A 22,668-nucleotide genomic window follows, 5' to 3' on the forward strand; every position below is an offset into this window, starting at 1 on the left:
CATAAGCATGATACTGTTCATTCGTAAATAAGGGATGGCAGTCCCCGAGCCCTCCTCGGTAAGCCTATTGTCTTGTACTTAATACAAAAGTTAGCGCGGTACATACTGCATTTCAACTGTAAAATCTTCGGAGGAGGTTGGCGTTCCATGGTCGTTCCGACTCCTTGCCGGAGTCGTCTCTCTTGCGCGCCTTCGGCTTCTATGCGTCGATCAGGTAGTAGGAGTCATTGCCTAGAGCTTTGCTGATGACGAAGGGGCCTTTCCAAGGGGCTGAGAGCTTGTGTTGGCCGGCTGTTCGCTGGATCAGCCAGAGCACAAGATCGCCCTCTTGCAAAGCTCTTGGCCTAACCTTCCGGCTGTGGTAGCGGCGCAAACCCTGCTGGTAGATTGCAGACCGGCTGAGGGCTAACAGCCGGCTTTCTTCCAGCAGGTCGACGTCGTCTTCTCGTGCTTCCTTGGCCTCCGCTGCCGTGTACATGGTTACCTGAGGCGAATCGAACTCGATGTCAGTTGGGATGACCGCCTCGGCACCATACACAAGGAAGAAAGGGGTGAAGCCGGTTGACTTGTTTGGTGTAGTGCGCAGACTCCAGAGGACAGCCGGCAGCTCATCGAGCCAACAGCCGGCTGAGCGCTCCAGAGGTATGACTAGTCGAGGCTTGATACCGGAGAGGATGAGGCCGTTGGCTTGCTCGACCTGGCCGTTTGACTGCGGGTGGGCGACGGATGCTAAGTCCAGCCGGATACCTTGGGCGGCGCAGAAACGTGCCAAGGCTCCTTTGGCAAAATTCGTGCCATTGTCGGTGATGATGTTGTGCGGCACGCCGTACCGAGTTGTTATGTCTGCGATGAACGTCACGGCAGTCTGCCCATTCAGCTTCTTGATCGGCTTTGCCTCAATCCACTTGGTGAATTTGTCCACGGCAACGAGCAAATGCTTCATGCCGCCGCGCGCTGTCTTGAATGGGCCCACCATGTCCAATCCCCAAACGGCAAAGGGCCAAGTGAGGGGAATGGTCTTGAGTGCCGAAGCCGGCACGTGTTGCTTGGAGCTGAAGAGTTGGCATCCCTTGCAATGTTTAACTAATTCTTTGGCGTCATCCAAAGCAGTCAGCCAGAAGAAACCATGGCGGAAGGCTTTGGTGACAAGTGATCTTGAGGCCGCATGGTGGCCGCATTCTCCTTGGTGAATGTCTGTGAGGATTGCGATGCCCTTCTCTTGCTCGACGCACCGTTGGAGGATTCCAGTGACGCTGCGCTTGAGTAGTTCTCTGTTGACGATTGTGTACGCTCCGGCTCAACGCTGGACTTGTCTTGCTTCTGTTTCGTCAGCCGGCAGGTCTTGGTTTACTAGGAAGTTGAGGATGGACTGAGCCCATGATGGAGCCGCGACTTCTTCTACTGCCAAAGTGGCTACTGCCACCAGGGTGGGTGGGCTGGGCGGTGAGATGCTGGAGTCGGCCGCCGGCTGTAGTGCTGGTGCAGTCCCCGGGCCGGCTACCGCAGTCCCCGAGCCGGTCGTGGCAGTCCCCGAGCCGGCCGCCAAAGTCCCCGAGCCGGCTGCCGAAGTCGCCGGGCCGGCTATGGGGGTCTTGGGGTCGGCTACTTGATTCTTCGAGCCGGACCCGGCCACATCGGGGTCAGGCGGCATGAAGATGGAATCGGACTCTGGAGACGGCTTGATAGACGGCTTGAGGAGGCGTTGGAGAGCGACGCCGGCTGGAATTGCTTGCCGAGTGGAGCCTATTCGAGCCAGGGCATCGGCTGGCTCGTTGTCGGCTCGCGGTACGTGGAGGAACTCGCATCCTTCAAAGTATCCGCTGAGTTGTTGGACCAGGAAGCGCTAGCTCGCCATATTCGTGTGCTTGGCGTCCCAGTCGCTGGATGATTGCTGGACCACCAGGTCCGAGTCGCCATAACATAGGATCCGGCGAATGCCAAGTTCTTTGGCAAGCCGGAGCCCGTGTATGAGCGCCTCGTACTCGGCCACGTTGTTGGAGGCGGCAAAGTAGATCTGTAGCGTGTATCTGAGCTTGTCGCCTTTGGGAGAGGTAAGGACGACGCCGGCTCCCAAGCCGGTGCGCATCTTGGACCCGTCGAAGTGCATGCGCCAATGGGTGGAGTCGGGAGCCGGCGACAGGTACTGGGTCTCGGCCCAGTCGACGAGGAAGTCGGCCAGTGCTTGGGACTTGATGGCAGTGCGGGGCTGGTAGAATATCGTGTACGGGGCCAGCTCGATGGCCCATTTTGCCACCTGGCCGGATGTGTCCCGGCTGCCTATGATCTCGGCTAGCGGGGCAGTGCATACGACCGTGACGGGATGCTCTTGAAAGTAGGGCTTCAGCTTCTTGGTGGTGAAGTACATGCCATAACACATCTTTTGGTAGTGCGGGTAGTTCTGCTTTGAAGCGGACAGCACCTCGCTCAAATAATACACCGGCCTCTGGACCGGCTGGGCTCGGCCTTCTTCTGGGCGCTGGACTACGATGACGGTGCTGACCACCCGGCTGGTTGCAGCGATGTAGAGGAGCATGGGCTCTTTCTCAGTCGGCGCCGCGAGGACAGGCGGCGTGGCCAGCATCTTCTTCAGCTCGTGAAAAGCTTGGTCGGCCTGGTCGTTCCACTCGATGTGAGTGCTCTTCTTCATGAGGCGGTAGAGAGGGAGAGCTTTCTCTCCGAGCCGGCTGATGAAGCGGTTCAAGGAGGCTAAGCACCCGGTGAACTTCTGAATTTCTCGAAGCTTGGTGGGGATCGCCATTCTCTCGATGGCCTTGATCTTCACCGGGTTGCATTCGATGCCGCGTTCGGAGACCAGGAAGCCTAGGAGATGGCCGGCTGGCACTCTGAACACGCATTTCTCGGGGTTGAGCTTGATTTGGAACCGGCGTAAGTTCTCAAACGTTTCCTTGAGGTCTCCCAGCAAGGTGCCACGCTTCTCCGTCTTCACCACGATGTCGTCCACGTATACGTGAGCATTTCTGCCGAGTTGCTTGAGGAGGCACTTCTGCATGCAACGCTGAAAAGTGGCACCGGCATTTCTCAAGCCGAATGTCATAGTCAGGTAGCAGAAGGCTCCAAATGGCGTGATGAAGGCGGTCTTCAGGCGGTCATCCGGGTCTAGCTTTATCTGATGATATCCGGAGTAAGCATCCAAAAAACTCAACACCTCGCATCCGGCTGTGGAGTCTATCACTTGGTCAATCCTTGGCAGGGCAAAAGGATCTTTGGGGCAGGCCTTGTTGAGGCTCGTGTAGTCTATACACATGCGCCACTTGTTGTTCTTCTTTAGCACAAGGACCGGGTTGGCGAGCCACTCTGGAAAGAAAACTTCCATGATGAAGCCGGCCGCCAAGAGCCGGGCTATCTCCTCCCCTACAATCCTGCGCTTCTCCTCCGACAATCGGCGAAGGGGTTGTCTGACTGGCTTTGCGTCTTCTCGAACGTGTAGTTTGTGCTCGGCGAATTTCCTCGGAACAGCCGGCATGTCCTTGGGGGACCATGCAAAGATGTCCCGATTCTCATGGAGGAAATCGGCGAGCTCACCTTCCTATTTGCTGTTCAGGTTTGCCCCGATGACGGCAAACCTCTCTGGATGCTCGGGGTCAAGAGGTATCTTCTTCGTCTCCATGGCCGGTTGGAAAGATCCTTGAGCGTCATGCTCCTTGGGGTCGGGGGACACGGCCGACTGCTTGCCGGCTATGGCCACGACTCGGTCCAGCATCTTCTTCTCTTCGGCAATCACAAGGGACTCGGCCAGCCGGCTGCTGGCCGCTGCGCACTCGGAGGACTTCTTGTAATCACTGGCTACGGTGATGACGCCTTTGGTGCTTGGTATCTTCATCTTGAGGTATGCATAGTGGGGAACTGCCATGAATTTGGCCAAGGAAGGTCGGCCCAGCAATGCATGGTAAGGGCTCTCCAAGTCCACCACTTCAAACCAGATCGCTTCGCGGCGGAAATGCTCCTTGTCCCCAAAAAGCACATCAATCTTGATCTTGCCAATGGGGGCGCAGGACAGGCCGGGTACGATGCCATGGAATACCGTCTGAGTAGGCACGAGCTACTTCGTCTTGACATTTAGCTTTTCCAGGGTATCACGGTACAGGATGTTGATGCTGCTCCCGCTGTCTATCAACACACGGGAGAAGCGGGCGGCGCGTCTGTCCGTTGCAAGGGTGGCTTCCAGGACCAAGGCATAAGAGCCGGGAGACGGCATCACCTCCGGATGGTCGGCCCGGCTCCAGCTGATGGGCTTTTCTAACCAATGCATGTGTCCAGAGGGGTTGGCAGCGACCACGCCAACTTCCTGGCGCTCTCGGCGTTTGCTGCGCCGGTCTTCGGGCTGGCTTATAAAGATGATGTAGGTTGCTTGCTCATCAGGGAACTCATCATGCACGGCTCCGACTGCGGGCCGAGCGGCCGGAGGCGGCGGGCCGGCAGGCGGAGGCGGCACGAGCCCCTCGCCCTTAGAGATTCGGGTGAGCCAATGGCACTTCCGGGTCGTGTGGTTGGACGCCATCGCACCGCTGTGGAACTTGCAAGGGGCGTCGAGGGTTTGCTCGTAGGAGAAGGCGGGCTGCCAAGCCGGCCTGCCGCCCTTGGGCTTCTTGGGCGCCAGTCATTCCTCAGGCGGCGCATCTTCGACTGTGGCCACCTGCCGGCTGGCGGGAGGCGGCGCGGGGCCCTTGCGCTTGTGGTCGTTCGAGTTGGGGTGTCGGCCGGAATCCCCAGCCGGCGTCTTGGGCGCCGGGTTGAGTACCTTTCCGAACGCGTCTACCCGAAGCTCGGTCTTCATCGAGGAGTCGGCGGTGGCGTACTTGTCCGCTATGTCCAGAAGCTCGTCGAGGGTAGCCGGCTCGTCGCAGAGGAGCTTGTGCTTGAGGAGGGTGCCTTCTCGTCATCCGGCTGTGAAGTATTCTATGGCTTGCACCTCGTGCACCCCTTCACAGGAGTTGCGGAGCTCGGCCCAACGCGTGAGGTAATCGTGAGTGGACTCGGCGGGGCCTTGTACGCACAAGGAGAGCTGTCTGGGCTTGGGAGCCCGCTTGTAGGTGCTGGTGAAGTTGCGGATGAAGGCTTGTGTGAAATCTAGCCAGCTGTTGATGCTACGCGGCTTGAGGCTGTTGAGCCAGGTCCGCGCCGTGCCTTGCAGCATGAGGGGCACGTACTTCACGGCAATGCGCTGGTTGCCGTTGGCTATGCTAATCGCCGTGGAGTAGTGGATCAACCAATCTTCTGGCTTCACGGAGCCGTTGTACTTGGGCGTGTGTCTTGGGAGCGAGAACCCTTTGGGAAAGGGCTCGTCGCGCATGCGGGGGCCGAAACAAGGCGGGCTGACATCGTCTTCTTCTTCCAATGCCAGGGATCGCGCCAGGCGGTCGATCCGATGGCGGGCGTCGTTCTCGCCGATTCCTTCGTGGCAGCCTAGCCGGCCGCTGAGAGTCGGGTGCGGAGGTGGAGGCGGGTCGCCCCGCCATTCCATGGCTCGGGGATGACCGTCCGCGTCTCGCTCGATGGAGATCCGGGTCCGGCAGCGGCTGGCAGCCGGCTTCTTCTCGCGTCGCACGCGGGTATTGCTCGTAGTCGGCGTCCGGGACGTTGCGCCGTGTTCTCGGCGCGGGGGAGGGCTTTCCGCGCGGGCGTCGGCTTCGTGTCGCTGCGCGGCTGTGTCAATCAATTGCTGGATGCGCCCGGTCATGTGGGGGAGGTCTTCGGCCTCCAAGCCGTCCAACTCATCTACAGCCGCCTGGGCGGCACGCAAGTTCTCGAGCGGAGTGGCATAGACCGGGCGGTCGACTCCCGGCGTGTCGGCGATGACAGCGCCGCGTTGCTTGACAAGGCTGGCCCGGCTTGGCCCGCCTAGGGCTGGCGTGCCGAAGGCGACACGGTCATCTTCGCGCTGATAGGCCTCAGTGAGGCGTCTTACGGAAGCCAGCCTCCGGCCCTCTGCGAGGAGGGCGAGGCGGCGTGCCTCCAGTGCTTCATCGTCGGCATCAGCCGGGAGGGCAGCGGACAAGTCGTGGGCCGCCGTGCGCGAGGCGTCGCGGGCGCTCTCGTCGGCCGGGCCGTCGTGGCCGACAACCATCACTTTGGTGGTGACAGCATCGCAGCCGTCGGCTCGAGGAAGCGGGTCGTCGTAGATCGTGACGTTGGTGGGGAAGGTGTCGTAGGATGCCGTGTCGGAGTCGACAGGCATCGGGTCGGTGGAGCCAACCGACTCCAGGTCCGCAGCGGGCTCGCTGTAGACACGGAGCTGGCCGAGAAGGTTGGCAAGGTGGTCGGTGCACGCATCGGAGGCGAGCTCGTCAGAGGTGAGAGTTTCGTCGAGGAGATCGGCGAGGCCGCTTGCTGCGCAGATGCTGGCAACGCCTTGCAGCGCGTCGTGGCAAGCGACATCGGGCGTGCCGGGCTGGCTACGCTCGCGGGGGAGGAAGAAGCTTCCCGTCCAGAACAGGTCTCCGGACGACGGTGCACCTGGCCCCACGGTGGGCGCCAAATGTCAGGTGGTAGGTGCGACATATGCCAACGGGTGGCTTATCATTGTGGGAACCATTAAGACATCGCCGGTGCCTAGAAGCGGGATAAGGCGAAGACATGCACGCCGGCGGATCTTACCCAGCTTCGGGGCTCTCCGTGGAGATAACACCCCTACTGCTGCTCTGCGGGGTCTCCGCATGCTCGCTAGATGAATCAAGTAGCTACACAACGCTCCTTGAGCTGTTTGGGGGGAGGAGGAAGAAGGGCACGGCTAGCCTGCTTCTACTCCCTGTGTGGTGTCTAGAACTAGCGGGGGGCCCAACCCTTTGCATGGGTGCTCGGCGGGTTTATATAGGCCTACCCCCGGGGGCACAATGGTAATCCGACTGGGCGCGGGGCCCAGCCGTCTGTGACTGCGCTCGCCGGCTTCTGCGCCGGCTGCTGGGGCCCGTCGGCTGGTGGGTCCCGCCGGCTGCCGGCCCCTTGGTCGACAGGCAGGCCCCACTGTCCAGGGCTTGGTCGGCGGCTGGTTACTGTGGCTTCATCTTGTTGACGTGAGCTTCATCGTGGTAAGCGTGGCTACAGTACCGCCGCCTGACAGGCGATCGCTGTTGCCTTACCGCGTCTTGTCTCCTTAATGGGGCGTCTTCTTCGAGGGAGGCGGCAAGCCGGCTGCGGGGAGCCGGCTCTGTCTTGGGCCGACTGGTTGGAGGCGTGGCCGCCTTCGGGCGTCTCTCTGCTCAAAGGAGCCCACCTCCTGTGGGCCACGCTGGCGGCCCGTCGTGGGTGATGCCAGGGTCAACATGGCAACAGTGCTGCGCCGGACGGGTCATGCCTACCCCGTACGGCACACTGTGCTAGGCGTGCTCCGGGATTCGGGGGTGGCAGGCTCTTCTGTAGCCACGCCCCGTCGCACCGCCGTTAGGTGGGTGCAAACTTTTGTGGGTACGGTCTGGACCGCTTTATGGGGAGCCGGCTTCTTGGAGTCGGCCTTCTCATGGCCGGCCTCTTGGAGTCGGCCTTCTCATGAGGGCTAAAGTCGGACCGCCTTCCGAAAGCTGGCCTGGGTTGCAGCCAGCTATGGGAAGGCGGCCCCATGTCTTGGATTCTTGAGAGCCGGGCGGGCTTGTAACTTTTTCAGAAGGGCCAGGGGAAGCCGGCTAGGCTACCCATGGCTATTTACTCCGACACAAAGGGATGTTTCCCTAGTTGAATCGCTCCGCCGGAGAGCAAAAGTGCTCCTGCCCAGGATCCTCCTCGAGGCGGCGGCACTTCATCCTGAAACCTTCCTCTTAATTTTTAGGTCAAATGGCTACATATAGCAGAAGATGGGCTCCATAGGCCTGCCAAGGGCCCCACAAGCTTGGGGGGCAAGGGGGTAGGGCGCGCCTCCAAGGCTTGTGGCTTCCTGGTGGGTCCCCTCCTGGTGTTTCTTCAGTTATTTTTATATATTATAAAATAATTCTCTGTAAATTTTCAGATCATTTGGAGTTGTGCAGAATAGGTATGTCTGATGTAGCCCTTTCCGATCCTGAATTCTAGCTGCCGACAATCTCCCTCTTCATGTGAAACCTGCAAAATAAGAGATAAAAGGCATAAGAATTGTATCAGAAAGTGAAATAATGACCAAAACATAATAAATAACAATACCAAAACATGATGCAAAATGGACGTATCAACTCCCCCAAGCTTAGACCTCGCTGTCCTCAAGCGAAAGCCAAAACTGATAATCATGACCACATGTTAAGAGAGAGGTGACAACAAAAACAAAATACGGACAGGAAAGTATCATGATTATTATTATAACAACAATATATCGTCATAAAACTTATCATGAAAAAGTGACAATTCATACACAAGATAAGGTATGAATCATAAACCTTATTGAAAACTCAAACTATGATCTTGGTCACTGAAGCAATTTCACTTTATCATATTATCAGAAAGAGTCTATGTAAGAGCTTTGTTTGGCAAGTTCATAGTCAATTATTATTTAGTCTTCTATGATTGCTGACACTCACATCATATTTATGGAGCAAAAGTTTTAGTCAGACACACAGAAAGATAGGGGCTTATTGTAACACCCAACTGTCAAGCTACAGTAATCTCCCCTAATGGTGCCATGCCATCACTTTTTTGCTAATCCATTTGTCACTTGTTCAAAATTCAAATCAAACTCAAATTTAAGTAAAGTAAAAAAATAATATTTATTCAAACAACAAAATATAGAAATGTTCGTTGTATTACAAAGAATCAATGAATAATTTCATGTTGAAACCAACATTTTATATAATGGTTAAGTGACCTAAAACATTTAAGACACAGAGAAAAACAATAATTTAAATGCTTTTTAAAATATAAAAATTAGAAACTATTTTATTTAAGTACCAAACTTATTGTGGCAGTGGCCTAATTTATAACACTCATTAAGGTGCTAGTTTTGTATTTTATAAAATTAAATTACTTTTGAAAAATAAAGAAAAATAGAAGTTTAAATAAAAAGAAAAAGAAAAGAAAGAGGCCCCGGTGCACTGGGCATAGTGCATGGTGCGGCTCGGCCCAGCACACCGGGTCGATCCCTTCCCCGTGTTCACCCGTTGCATCCGACCAAGCGCCTACGCCCGCGCGATGCCGCCCAACAACCTCGCCGTCCCCGTCGGAGGGGATAAGGGCGCCACACCCCCAGCGCCTCGAGCTCCTCACCCTTGCCACCCCACCCACTCTGCCCTCGCCCTCTCCACCATCTCCCCTCCTCAGATCCACCCCCTCCCGACCACGCCGTCGCCATGGTTCGTTGCAGCAGCGTTCATTGACCTCACCGAGCCGCCTTCACTGTCGTCCCCGACCACTCACGCGGGCCAGAAGCCACTGCAGCGCCCGCAACGCCATATTCGTCTTTGTCCTGACGCCACCATGCTACTTCTTGAGCTTGCGTTGATTTTTCCCTTGAAGAGGAAAGGGTGATGCAGCAAAGTAGAGATAAGTATTTCCCTGAGTTAAGAACTAAGGTACCAATCTAGTAGGAGACACAAGCAAGTCTCCAATCTATGCACCTGTACAAACTAACAAACACTTGCACTCAACGCGAAAAAGGGGTTGTCAATCCCTTGACGGTCACGAACAAGAGTGAGATCTAAAAGAGATAGGTATAAAAGATAAATAAAAGAGCAAACTAAAGTAAATATAAATAAAATGCAGAAAAGTATTTTTGGATTTTTTGGTTTATAGATCTGAAAATATATGATGGAAAATAGACCCGGTGGCCATAGGTTTCACTAGAGGCTTCTCTCTTGGAGATAGCATACAGTGGGTAAACAAATTACTTTTGAGCAATTGATAGAAAAACGCAAAGTTATGATGATATCTAAGGAAATGATCTGGAATATAGGCATCACGTCCGTGACAAGTAGATGGACTCTGTCGGTGCAACAACCCTAGGTGTGTTGCCCAGACTATACACGGACTTAAGAGCAAGGTAGCAACGTCCAAGACTAGACCAAGCAGAAGAGATCAGTTCATAGAGAAATCAAGGGGTGGATCAAGAAGACCAAGACCAAGCTAAAGGAGCAAGGCACCACTAAGGAAAAACCTCCCTTGCCGGGCAGGCGAGCCTGGCGAGGTTGTGGTTCCCCGAAGACAAGTCTCAAGACTGTCCCGGTAGGCCTGTCGGGCACGATGAGGGTGGACTACCCCGCCAAGACTCCACCGCTCCACCTCACAGCAACGCAAGTCACCGATCACTCCGGTGTCGAGCCCCCAAGTGACCAAGTGGCTGTTATTTGGCACGTGGTAGCCACTTCCGAAGGAAATCACCTCCAAATGACACCCGTCCAGAGATGTGTGATGTAGGCATGCAAGAAGGTGGCCGAACGGCCCGGCAAGGCTTGCCTCGCTATGCTACGATGTGACACCAAGCGGAGCATTAATGCGCCTTGTCCTGTCTGCAGAGTTAGGTATGATAGCATTGTTCGCTATCTGATCAGTACACAATGACAGATTTTCCATTGTGGTGACCCCTTGATCTATAAAAGGAGGGGCGTGGCAACCTTAGAAAGGATTCAAACCCTTGTACACTCATATGCGCGTAGCTGCTCTCGCCCCGAGGCAACCTTGCCGGGCTAGAATGTTGCGTCTCCACCACGGTCCTCTCTCAATCCACCAAAGCAGGAGTAGGGTTTTACGCCTCACGGCGGCCCGAACCTGGGTAAAAACTGCATGTGTGATCGATATCGCGCTACTCTGTGCCCTCCGCTCTTTGTTCAATGCGCTCTTCCCCACTGTCGAACCACAAGGGGCTGATGGCCCCATAGGTGGCCGTGTGTTCCCACGACAGACTCCTGCTTGCACCTACTACTATTACTCCACACATCGACCGTTTCTAACATGCACCTAGAGTATTAAGTTCATAAGAACGGAGTAATGCCTTAAGTAAAATGACATGATGTAGAGGGATAAACTCAAGCAATATGATATAACCCCCGATCTTTTTATCCTTGATAGAAACAATACAATACGTGCCTTGCTACCCCTTCTGTCATTGGGTGAGGACACCGCAAGATTAAACCCAAAACTAAGCACCTCTCCCATTGCAAGAAAAACCAATCTAGTTGGCCAAACCAAATCGATAGTTCAAAGAGAAATACAAAGATATCTTAATCATGCATAAAAGAGTTCAGAAAAAGACACAAATAATATTCATAGATAATCTAATCATGAATCCACAATTCATCGGATCTCAACAAACGCACCGCAAAAGAGTATTACATCGAATAGATCTCCAAGAACATCGAGGAGAACATTGTATTGAAGATCGAAGAGAGAGAATAAGCCATCTAGCTACTTGCTATGGACCAAAAGGTCCGTGGTAAACTACTCACGCATCATCGGAAGGGAAGAAAGGTTGTTGTAGAGGCCCTCTGTGATCGAATTCCCCTCCGGCAGATCACCGGGAAAGGGCCCAAGATGGTATCTCACCGGAACAGAGGCTTGCGGAGGCGGAAAAGTATTTTGGTGGACACTTGTGATGTTGGGGGAATATTTGGGAATTTATAGTGCAAAGATTAGGGTTGGTGGACTCCCGAGGGGTCCACAAGCCAGGGGGTGGCCCATGAGGTCTTGTGAACTCCTCATGAGTCTTCTGACCCCCCTCCCCAAGTCTTTTGGGTGTCTTCTGGTCCAAGAAAAATCATCACAAAAGTTTTATTCCGTTTGGACTCCGTTTGATATTCCTTTCTGAAAAAGTCAAAAACAAGGAAAAAGCAAAAACTAGCACTAGGCTCTAGGTTAATAGGTTAGCCCCAAAAATAATATAAACTAGCATATTAATGCATATAAAACATCCAAAACAGATAATATAATAGCATGGAACAATCAAAAATTATAGATATGTTGGAGACGTATCAAGCATCCCCAAGATTAATTCCTGCTCGTCCTCGAGTAGGTAAATGATAAAAACAGAATTTTTTATGTGGAATGCTAGCTAACATATTATCAATGCAATCTTCTCTATTGTGGCAAGAATATTCAGATCCATAAAATTCAAAACAATAGTTTAATATTGACATAAAACAATAATACTTCAAGCATACTAATAAAGAAGTCATGTCTTCTCAAAATAACATGGCCAAACAAAGTTATCCCTACAAAATCATTTAGTTTGGCTATGCTCCATCTTCATCACACAAAGTATTTCATCATGCACAACTTCGATGACAAGCCAATCAATTGTTTCATACTTTTGTTGTTCTCAAACTTTTTCAACTTTCACGCAATACGTGAGCATGTGCCATGGATAGAGCACTATATGTGGAATAGAATATGGTGGTTGTGGAGAAGACAAAAAGAAGGAGAAATTCTCACATCAACTACGCAAATTAATGGGCTATGGAGATGCCCATCAATTGATATCGATGGAGGTGAGTAGGGATTGTCATGCAACAGATGCACTAGAGCTATAAGTGTATGAAAGCTCAGAAAGAAACTAAGTGGATGTGCATCCAACTTGCTTGCTCACGAAGACCTAGGACAATTCGCGGATGGACATCATTGGAATATACAAGCCAAGTTCTATAATGAAAAATTCCCACTAGTATATGAAAGTGACAAAATAGGAGACTCTCTATCATGAAGATCATGGTGCTAGTTTGAAACAGAAGTGTGGAAAAAGGATAGTAACGTTGTCCCTTCTCTTTTTTTGTTTGGGCTTCTTTGGCCTCTTTTGTTTTTTATAAGGAATCATAGCTTCCATCATCCTTTCCTCACATGGGACAATGCTCTAATAATGATGATCATCACACTTTTATTTACTTACAACTCAAGAATTACAACTAGATACTAGAACAATATATGACTCCATATGAATCCTACGACAGTGTACGGGGATGTGTAATGATCAAGAGTGACATGTATAAAAAAAATATGAACGGTGGCCTTGCGACAAATACTATGCAAACTACATGATCATGCAAAGCAGTATGACAATGATGGTATGTGCCATAATAAACGGAACGGTGGAAGTTGCATGGCAATATATCTTGGAATGACTATGGAAATGCCATAATAGGTAGGTATGGTGGTTTTTTTGAGGAAGGGTATATGGTGGGTTTAATGCACCGGCAAAAGTTGCGCAGTACTAGAGAGGCTAGCAATGGTGGAAGGGTGAGAGTGTGTATAATCCATGGACTCAACATTAGTCATAAAGAACTCACATACTTATTGCAAAAATTTATTAGCCATCAAAACAAAGTACTACACACATGCTCCTATGGGGATAGATTGGTAGGAAAAGACCATCGCTCGTCCCTGACCGCCACTCATAAGGAAGACAATCAAAAAATAAATCATGCTCCGACTTCATCACGTAAAGGTTCAACATACGTGCATGCTACGTGAATCACAAACTTTAACACAAGTATTTCTAACAATCCACAATTACTCACTAGCATGACTCTAATATCACCATCTATATATCTCAAAACAAATGCAAGGAATGAAACTTCTGATATATTCAATGCTCTTTATATGGAAGATTTTATTATATCCCTCTTGGATGCCCATCATATTAGGACTAAATTCATAACCTAAGAAAATTACCATTCTATTTAAGACTCTCAAAATAATATAAGTGAAGCATGAGAGTTCAGCAATTTCTATAAAATAATGCCACCGCTGAGCTCTAAAAAGTTATAAGTGAAGCACTAGAGCAAACTGCCTAGCTCAAAAGATATAAGGGAAGCACATAGAGTATTCTAATAAATTCACGATTAGTGCGTGTCCATCTCAAAAGGTGTGTACAGCAAGGATGATTGTGGCAAACTAAAAAGCAAAGCCTCAAATCATACATGAAGCTTGATACGTCCATTTTGCATCATGCTTTTATATTGATATTTATTGCATTATGGGCTGTTATTACAAATTTTGGCACAATACTTATGCCTTTTCTCTCTTATTTCACAAGGTTTACACAAAGAGGGAGAATGCCAGCAGCTAGAATTTTGGACTAGAAATGAAGCAAATTTGAGAGACCTATTCTGCACAACTCCAAAAGTCCTGAAACTTCACGGAGAATTATTTTGGAATATATAAAAAATATTGGGGGAAGAAAGTACCAGAGAGGACCCACTAGGCATCCACAAGGGTGCAGGGCACGCCCCCTACCTTGTGGGCCACCTGGCAGGCCCCCGGTGCCCATCTCCTGCTATATGGTGTGTTTTGATCTGAAAAAAATCAAGAGGAAGCTTTCAGGACGAAGCACCACCGTCTCGAGGCGGAACTTGGGCAGAACCAATCTAGGGCTCCAGCGGAGCTGTTCTGCCAGGGAAACTTCCCTCCCAGAGGGGGAAATCGAAACCATCGTCATCACCAACGATCCTCTCATCGAGAGGGGGTCAATCTGCATCAACATCTTCACCACCACCATCTCCTCTCAAACCCTAGTTAATCTCTTGTATCTGATCTTTGTCTCAAAACCTTAGATTGGTACATGTGGGTTGCTAGTAGTGTTGATTACTCCTTGTAGTTGATGCTAGTTGGTTTATCCGGTGGAAGATCATATGTTCAGATCCTTAATGCTATTCAATACCCCTCTAATTATGAACATGAATATGCTTTGTGAGTAGTTATGTTCGTTCCTGAGGACATGGGAGAAGTCTTGTTATAAGTAATCATGTAAATTTGGTATTCGTTTGATATTTTCATGAGATGTATGTTGTCTTTCCTCTAGTGGTGTTATGTGAACGTCTGATGTCTACTATGCAACATTATTCTTGTAGAAACGTGTTGGGCCTCCAAGCGCAGAGTTTTTTGGACAGTAGCAATTTTCCCTCAAGTGGATGACCTAAGGTTTATCAATCTGTGGGAGGTGTATGATGAATATGTTCTCTCTCAAACAACCCTGCAACTAAATATTAAAAAGTCTCTTGTGTCCCCAACACACCAAATACAATGGTAATTTGTATAGGTGCAGTAGTTTGGCGAATAGATGGTGATAAAAGTGTAATATTGATGGTAGAAATATATTTTTATAATCTGAATAAATAAAAACAATAAGGTATAAAATAGTAAACGGGCAGAAAAATGGTATTGCAATGCTTGAAAATGAGTCCTAGGGTCCATACTTTCACTACTGCAATCTCTCAACAATGCTAATATAATTGGATCATATAACCACCCCTCAAAGTGCGATGAAGAATCACTCCAAAGTTCATATCTAGCGGAGAACATAAGAATAAATTGTTTGTAGGGTACGAAACCACCTCAAAGCTATTATTTCCGTTCGATCTATTCAAGAGTTTGTTCTAAAATAACACAAAGCTATTCTTTCTGTTTGATCTATCCTAGAGTTCGTACTAAAATAACACCAAAGCAAATTCATATTCATAATACTCAATACAACACAAAGAACTTCAAAGAGTGCCCAAAGATTTCTACCGGAGAAATAAAGACAAGAACACGCATCAAGCCCTATGCATAGATTACCCCAATGTCACCGCGGGAATCCGCGAGTTGAAAGCCAAAACACATATCAAGTGAATCAATATGATACCCCATTATCACCACGGGTATTCATATTCAAAACATATATCAAGTGCTCTCAAATCCATAAAAGGTTTCAATATGATAACAAGAAAATCTCGAAGGGAAAAACTCAATTCATCACAACAAGATAGAGAGGGGAAAACACCATAGGATCCGACTATATTAACAAAGCCCACGATATATCAAGATCGTGACATCTCAAGAACGCGCGTGATAGAGAGATTTAACACATAGCTATTGGTACAAACCCTCAGCCCCGAGGGTGGACTACTCCCTCCTCATCGTGGTGGCCACTGGGATGATGAAGATGGCCACTGGAGATGATTTCCCCTTCCGGCAGAGTGCTGGAATGGGGTCTATATTGGTTTTTGGTGACTATGGATCCTTGCGGTGGCGGATCTTCTGATCTAGGTTAACCCCTGAGGGTTTTTCGAATATTTGGGAATTTATAGGGCAAAGAGGGGGTGCGGGAGGCCACCGAGGTGGGCACAACCCACCTGGGCGCGCCTGGGCCCCCCAGGCACACCCTGGTGGGTTGTGCCCCCCTCGGGAAATGCCCCAGGTGCTGCTCTGGCACATCCTGGGTGTTCTGGTCCATAAAAATTCTCCAAAAAGTTTTGCGGTGTTTGGACTCTGTTTCATGTTGATTTTCAAAAAACAAGCAAAAAACAACAACCGGTACTGGGCACTGGGTCAATAGGTTAGTCCCAAAAATGATATAAAGTTGCTATAAAATGATTGTAAAACATAAAATAATGATAATATAGCAGCGTGAATACTTCATAAATTATAGATACGTTGGAGACGTATCAGCATGCCCAAGCTTAATTCCTACTCGTCCTCGAGTAGGTAAATGGTAAAAGAAATAATTTATGAAGTGTGAATGCTAACAAAGTGCATAAGTTTGATCAATGATAATTTCAATCATTTTTCCTAGCATCAGAATAGCAATTCTTTCTCATAAAAATTCTCATGTTAAAGTAGCAACCAATTAACATGTTAAGGTTCAAACAATGAATTCTGTTGAAACTCAACAACCTATGTTCTCAATCACCAAGCAATTGCAATTCAACTTATTCAACAGAGTTTAAGTAAGAGCTCCATATACTCAACCATCATATAGTATTCTATGATTGCTAACACTCACCGCATACACATGAGCAAAACATTTCAACCGGACACGTAGAAAGATAGGGGCTTATAATTTCGCCTCCCAACGTATTCACCTCAAGGATGATGTTAACAATAATAACTCATGCTACCCATATCCAACTGGATATATGTGCCTATATCTTTCCTCACCACATGATGCTTTCCAAAAGAGAAAATTAAAAAGGAATAGAGAGAAAAACTTTGACTCTTGCATGAAATTAAATACACAAAAGTAAAAGATAGGCCCTTCGCAAAGGGAAGCAGAGGTTTCCATGCACTTATTTGTTTGTATGCTCAACCCCTTCGTGCAAAAGAACGTCACGTTATATTGCCCCTTATGGTAGCAACCTTTATTATGCAGTCTGTCGCTTTTATTCTTTGCCATCACAAGTTCGTACAACACTCAATTTTCTCTTACACTAAATGATCTAACACTTTTAGAAGCAATTTTTATTGCCTTATTGCACCAATGAAAACTTACTTGAAGGATCTTATTCAATCCTTAGTTAGGTATGGTGGACTCTTGAAAATAAGATTTGGGTTTAGGGGTTTTCGGATGCACAAGTAGTATCTCTACTTGGTGCAGAATTTTTGGCTAGCAAAGATTGGGGGCAAGCACCACATGTTCAAGGATCTATGACAATATAACTTCTATGTGAATATGAACAAACATAAACCATTATGTTGTCTTCCTTGTCCAAGGTCAACAATTTTGGCATATAATATTTTGATGGGGGCTCACAATCACAAAAGATTTCCAAGATAGTGTATTTGCATGTGAAGGTTCTCTTCCTTATACTAATTATTCATGAATTGCTTGTATGACCAATATTGTGATTGTCAATCCTCAACAGATTTCACTTTCTAAACCTAATGTGAATCTACCACTAGGCATGATATTATTTCAACTTCATGACATTCAACGTATTCAACAATTTACTCATAGGATATAAGTGAAGCACAAGAGTAAATGACGAGCTACTCCAAAAAGTAATAAATGAAGATCATGAGCATAATATTTCTTTCTCTAAAATTAATTTAAGTGAAGCAAGAGAGAATTTCTTGAAAAATACTAAAGCACACCGTGCTCAAAAAGATATAAGTGAAGCACTAGAGCAATTCCATAGAAAAGAGCTTCGTTGACAGGATGTGAATGCCGCTTACCTAGCCTCCCCGACAACTATTTGAGGAATCTATTTTATTTTAAAACTTTCGGATCTAAGTATTTTATTAAAACAGAAAGGAAAATGAAAATACAATGACATCCTAAGAATGGCACAACTCATGTGAAGAAGCAAAAAACTTAGGCTCAACTGATACTAACCGATAATTGTTGAAGAGGAAAGGTGGGATGCCTATCGGGGCATACCCAAGCTTAGATGCTTGAGACTTCTTGAAATATTATCTTGGGGTGCCATGGGCGTCCCTAATCTTGAGCTTTTGTGTCTCCTTAATTCTTCTCATATCACGGTTTTCCTAAATCTCAAAAGCTTCATCCACACAAAACTCAACAAGGACTCATGAGATAAGTTAGTATAAACCAATGCAAACACCTTATCATTCTCTATTGTAGCAAATCACTAAAATTGTTATTCAGCAATGCACACTAAATTCCTCTGCATATTTAATACTCCAATCCTCAAATAGAATCATTAAACAAGCAAACAAATGCAAACAATGCAAACATAACAACAATCTGCCAAAACGGTAATGTATGTAAAGAATGCAAGAGTATCAATACTTCCCTAACTCCAAAAGTTATTAAAATTTTCCACACTGTATAAAATTTATCAGAGCTCAATTTGCAAAAAGTTTCAACATTTTATCACATTCCAACTTTTCTAGGGAATTTTTGCAACAGCGGTAAACTTTCTGTTTTCACACAGTAACATGTGTACTTGCAAAATAAGCATGTCAAAGGATATTATTGCCACTTTTATTGAAATAAAACATGAAAACAATATTCTAAATAATATCAAGAAAATACTAAAAAAATAAAATGACTCTCCAATTAAAACTCATATAATGTGACGAATGAAAACATAGCTCCAAGTGAGTTTACCGATAATGTTGGAGACGAAAGAGGGGATGCCTTCCGGGGCATCCCCAAGCTTAGTTGCTTGGATCTTCCATGAATATTAACTTGAGGTGCCTTGGGTATCCCCAAGATTAGGGTCTTGTCACTCTTTATTATCCTCATATCAACATCTCACCCAAAACTTGAAAACTTCAATCACACAAAACTTAACGGAACTTTGTGAGATAGGTTAGTATGATAAAGAGCAAACCATTTCACTTTTGGTACTGTCAAAGACAAGATTCATAATTGTTCTCACACAATGCTTACTGTAGCATATCATTTCCACAATTTATATTGAGCAATATAAGCCATGGAATTTGGAAAAACAAGCAAACTATGCATTGACAACAGAATCTGTCAAAAACAGAACAGTATGTAGTAATCTGTACTCCAACCGTACTTCTGCTAGTGCAAAAATTATGAAAAATAGGAAAACCTGGGAAATTTTTCTATTAATCTTCTGCAAAAAGAATCAGAATTTTATCATGCTTCTGTTAAAAATGAGAATTGTTTTTCTGAGCACAAATTTTATGTTTTTAGCAAGATCAAATCAACTATCACCGTAAGCCATCTGAAAGGTCTTACTTGGCAATAAAACATGATTACTACAATAGACTAATCGTGTGAACACAAAAAAACAGTAGGTAAAAGTGTTGGGTTGTCTCCCAACAAGCGCATTTCTTTAATGCCGTTTAGCTAGGCATGATCAGTTCAATGATGCTAGCATAAAAGATAAGAATTGAAACATAACGGGAGCATCATGAAGCATATGACTAGCACATTTAAGTATAACCCACTTCCTATGCATAGGGATTTTGTGAGCAAACAACTTATGGGAACAAGAATCAACTAGCATACGAAGGCAAAATAAGCAAAACTTCAAGATTTTCAACACATAGAGAGGAAACTTGGTATTATTGCAATTCCTACAAGGATAAGTTCCGCCCTCATAATAATTTTCAGTAGCATCATGAAGAAATTCAACAATATAACCATCACATAAATCATTCTTTTCATGATACATAAGCATAGAAATTTTATTACTCTCCACATAAGAAAATTTATTCTCATGAATAGTAGTGGGAGCAAACTCAACAAAATAACTATCATGGGATTGAAAATTAAAATCATGATGACAAGTTTCATGGTTCATTAATCTTTATAGCATAGATGTCATCACCATAATCATCATAGATAGGAACTTTGTTGCCATAATCAATTGCAACCTCCTCCAAAATAGTGGATTCATCATTAAATAAAGTCACAACCTCTCCAAATCCACTTTCCTCAATATAATCATCATAAATAGGAGGCATGCTCATAATAAATTTTCTCATCGGAACTTGGGGGACAAAAAATATCATATTCATCAAACATAGCATCTCGAAGCTTATGTCTTTGCATATCGTTAGCATCATGGATATTCAAAGAGTTCGTACCAACAACATTGCAACCATGCTCATCATTCAAATATTTTTTGCCAAACATTTTATTGACTTCTTCTTCTAACAATTGAGCACAATTTTCCGAACCATCATTTCAAGAAAGATATTATAAAGATGATTAATAATATGATGCAACCTCAATTCCATTTTTATGTAGTTTTCTTTTATAAACCGAGCTAGTGATAAAAAAGAAATTAAAAGATTCAATTGCAAGATCTAAAGATATACCTTCAAGCACTCACCTCCCCGGCAACTGATCCAGAAAAGAGCTTGATGTCTACTGCACAACTTTATTCTTGTAGACAAGTGTTGGGCCTCCAAGCGCAGAGTTTTGTAGGACAGTAGCAATTTTCCCTCAAGTGGATGACCTAAGGTTTATCAATCTGTGGGAGGAGTAGGATGAAAATGGTCTCTCTCAAACAACCACGCAACCAAATAATAAAAAGTCTCTTGTGTCCCCAACACACCAAATACCATGGTAATTTGTATAGGAGCACTAGTTCGGCGAAGAGATGGTGATAAAAGTGTAATATTGATGGTAGAAATATATTTTTATAATCTAAATAAATAAAAACAGTAAGGTAGAAAATAGTAAACGGGCACGAAAATGGTATTGCAATGCTTGAAAATGAGGCCTAGGGTCTGTACTTTCACTAGAGCAATCTCTCAACAATGCTAATATAATTGGATCATATAACCACCCCTCAAAGTGCCATGAAGAATAACTCCAAAGTTCCTATCTAGCTGAGAACATAAGAATAAATTTGTTGTACAATATGAAACCACCTCAAAGCTATTCTTTCCGTTCGATCTATTCAAGAGTTCGTAATATAATAAAACAAAGCTATTCTTTTCGTTCGATCTATCCTAGAGTTCGTACTAAAATAACAGCAAAGCAAATTCATATTCATAATACTCAGTCCAACACAAAGAACTTCAAAGAGTGCCCCAGGATTTCTACCGAAGAAATAAAGACAAGAACGTGCATCAACCCCTATGCATAGATTACCCCAATGTCACCACGGGAATCCACGAGTTGAATGCCAAAACACATATCAAGTGAATCAATATGATACCCCATTGTCACCACAAGTATTCATATGCAAGACTGTTGGGGATATTACTATCAGCCGAGACCCGCCCAGGAGGGGCCGGGTCAGCCCCATTGGCGGGTTACGCAAGAAGCCCAGTAAACATCCAAGATTGTATTTTATTAAGTATTATAGAAGGTCCAAGGGCCTGAAGGTGGTTTAAGGCCTAATATTATGAACCGCCATATGTAAGGAAAGACTTGTAAAGAAAGGCATGTAAAGAAAGTCACCGAGCCGGACACGATTATGAGTCGGCCGGGACTCTGTAGGCCACCAGGCGTCAACCCATGTATATAAGGGGACGACCCGGTTGCGGCTTAGGGTGAGAGACAACAAATCGAGAACCAAGCCGGCGAGTTGAGCCTCTTGGATATCGAAACCCTAGCAATACCAAACCCAACTAGACGTAGGCTTTTACCTTCATCGTAAGGGGCCGAACTAGTATAAAAACTCTCTCGTGTCCTTTGTCCCGATTAACCCCTTTAAGCATCCTAGTGCGATGGCCCTACGACTAAGTCCTTGCTCTAGGACATCTACCGTGACAATTCCATGACAGTTGGGGCCCACCATGGGGCCAGCGCACGATGGATTTGATTTCTTGAAGGGCTGCTTCGAAGGGCTCAAGGGATACGCTATGGGCCGGATGACCAAGAGTCGTCGGGCAAGCTCTACATTGACGATGAAGGCTGGGGCCCCGAGGCCGGCTCAATCGAGTACGGGTACCGGGTCCCCTTCGGAGGAATTCACATTTTCATCGGCCGGATCAGCGATTCGGTCCCTGAGCCGAACGTCCACACCAACCTCATCAAAACGGCTCAGCGTGCAAGGACTGCCCGTGTTCAATCTGTTGTGAAGCATGCCTTCGTAGGCTGCATCCACGACGCTGAATACTCTAAAGGATCGGTGGAGGGCAGTGAGACGGCCATCTCTTCTGACACTGCATCATCAACGGGCGAGACAGACTCTTTGTACCAGCTACAAGACGGCATGCTCGGGGGCTGTTCCGATGGAAGCAGTATTCTGGACCCCCTTGAGTCGCCGAATTGGGCCGGAGTCTTCATGGCAGGGACACAGCCCGGGCAGAATTCTACCGCAGCGGCAACAGCGGCTACCGGGTCAGCTGCAGCCGGGTCAGGAGACTCCGCGCGCCCCCTGGCTCAGATTCTAATGGATCTCATGGATAAACTGACAACTCTGTTAACCGTCGTGGTAGAGCCGGCGGATAAAGCCCAACACGACGCAGAGGTGGCACGCGTGCGTGAGGAGATGGTGCAAGCTAAGTAAAATCTAGCCGCAGAGGAAACCCGGATGGCGGCAGAACGAGCGGCTTTGGATGCTCGTGCTCAACAACTTCAAGCGGAGACTTTCCGGCTCTCGGTGGACCTTA

Source organism: Triticum urartu, chromosome 1A, assembly GCF_056163025.1.
Source record: "Triticum urartu cultivar PI428250 chromosome 1A, HENAU_Tu73, whole genome shotgun sequence".
NCBI lineage: Eukaryota > Viridiplantae > Streptophyta > Magnoliopsida > Poales > Poaceae > Triticum > Triticum urartu.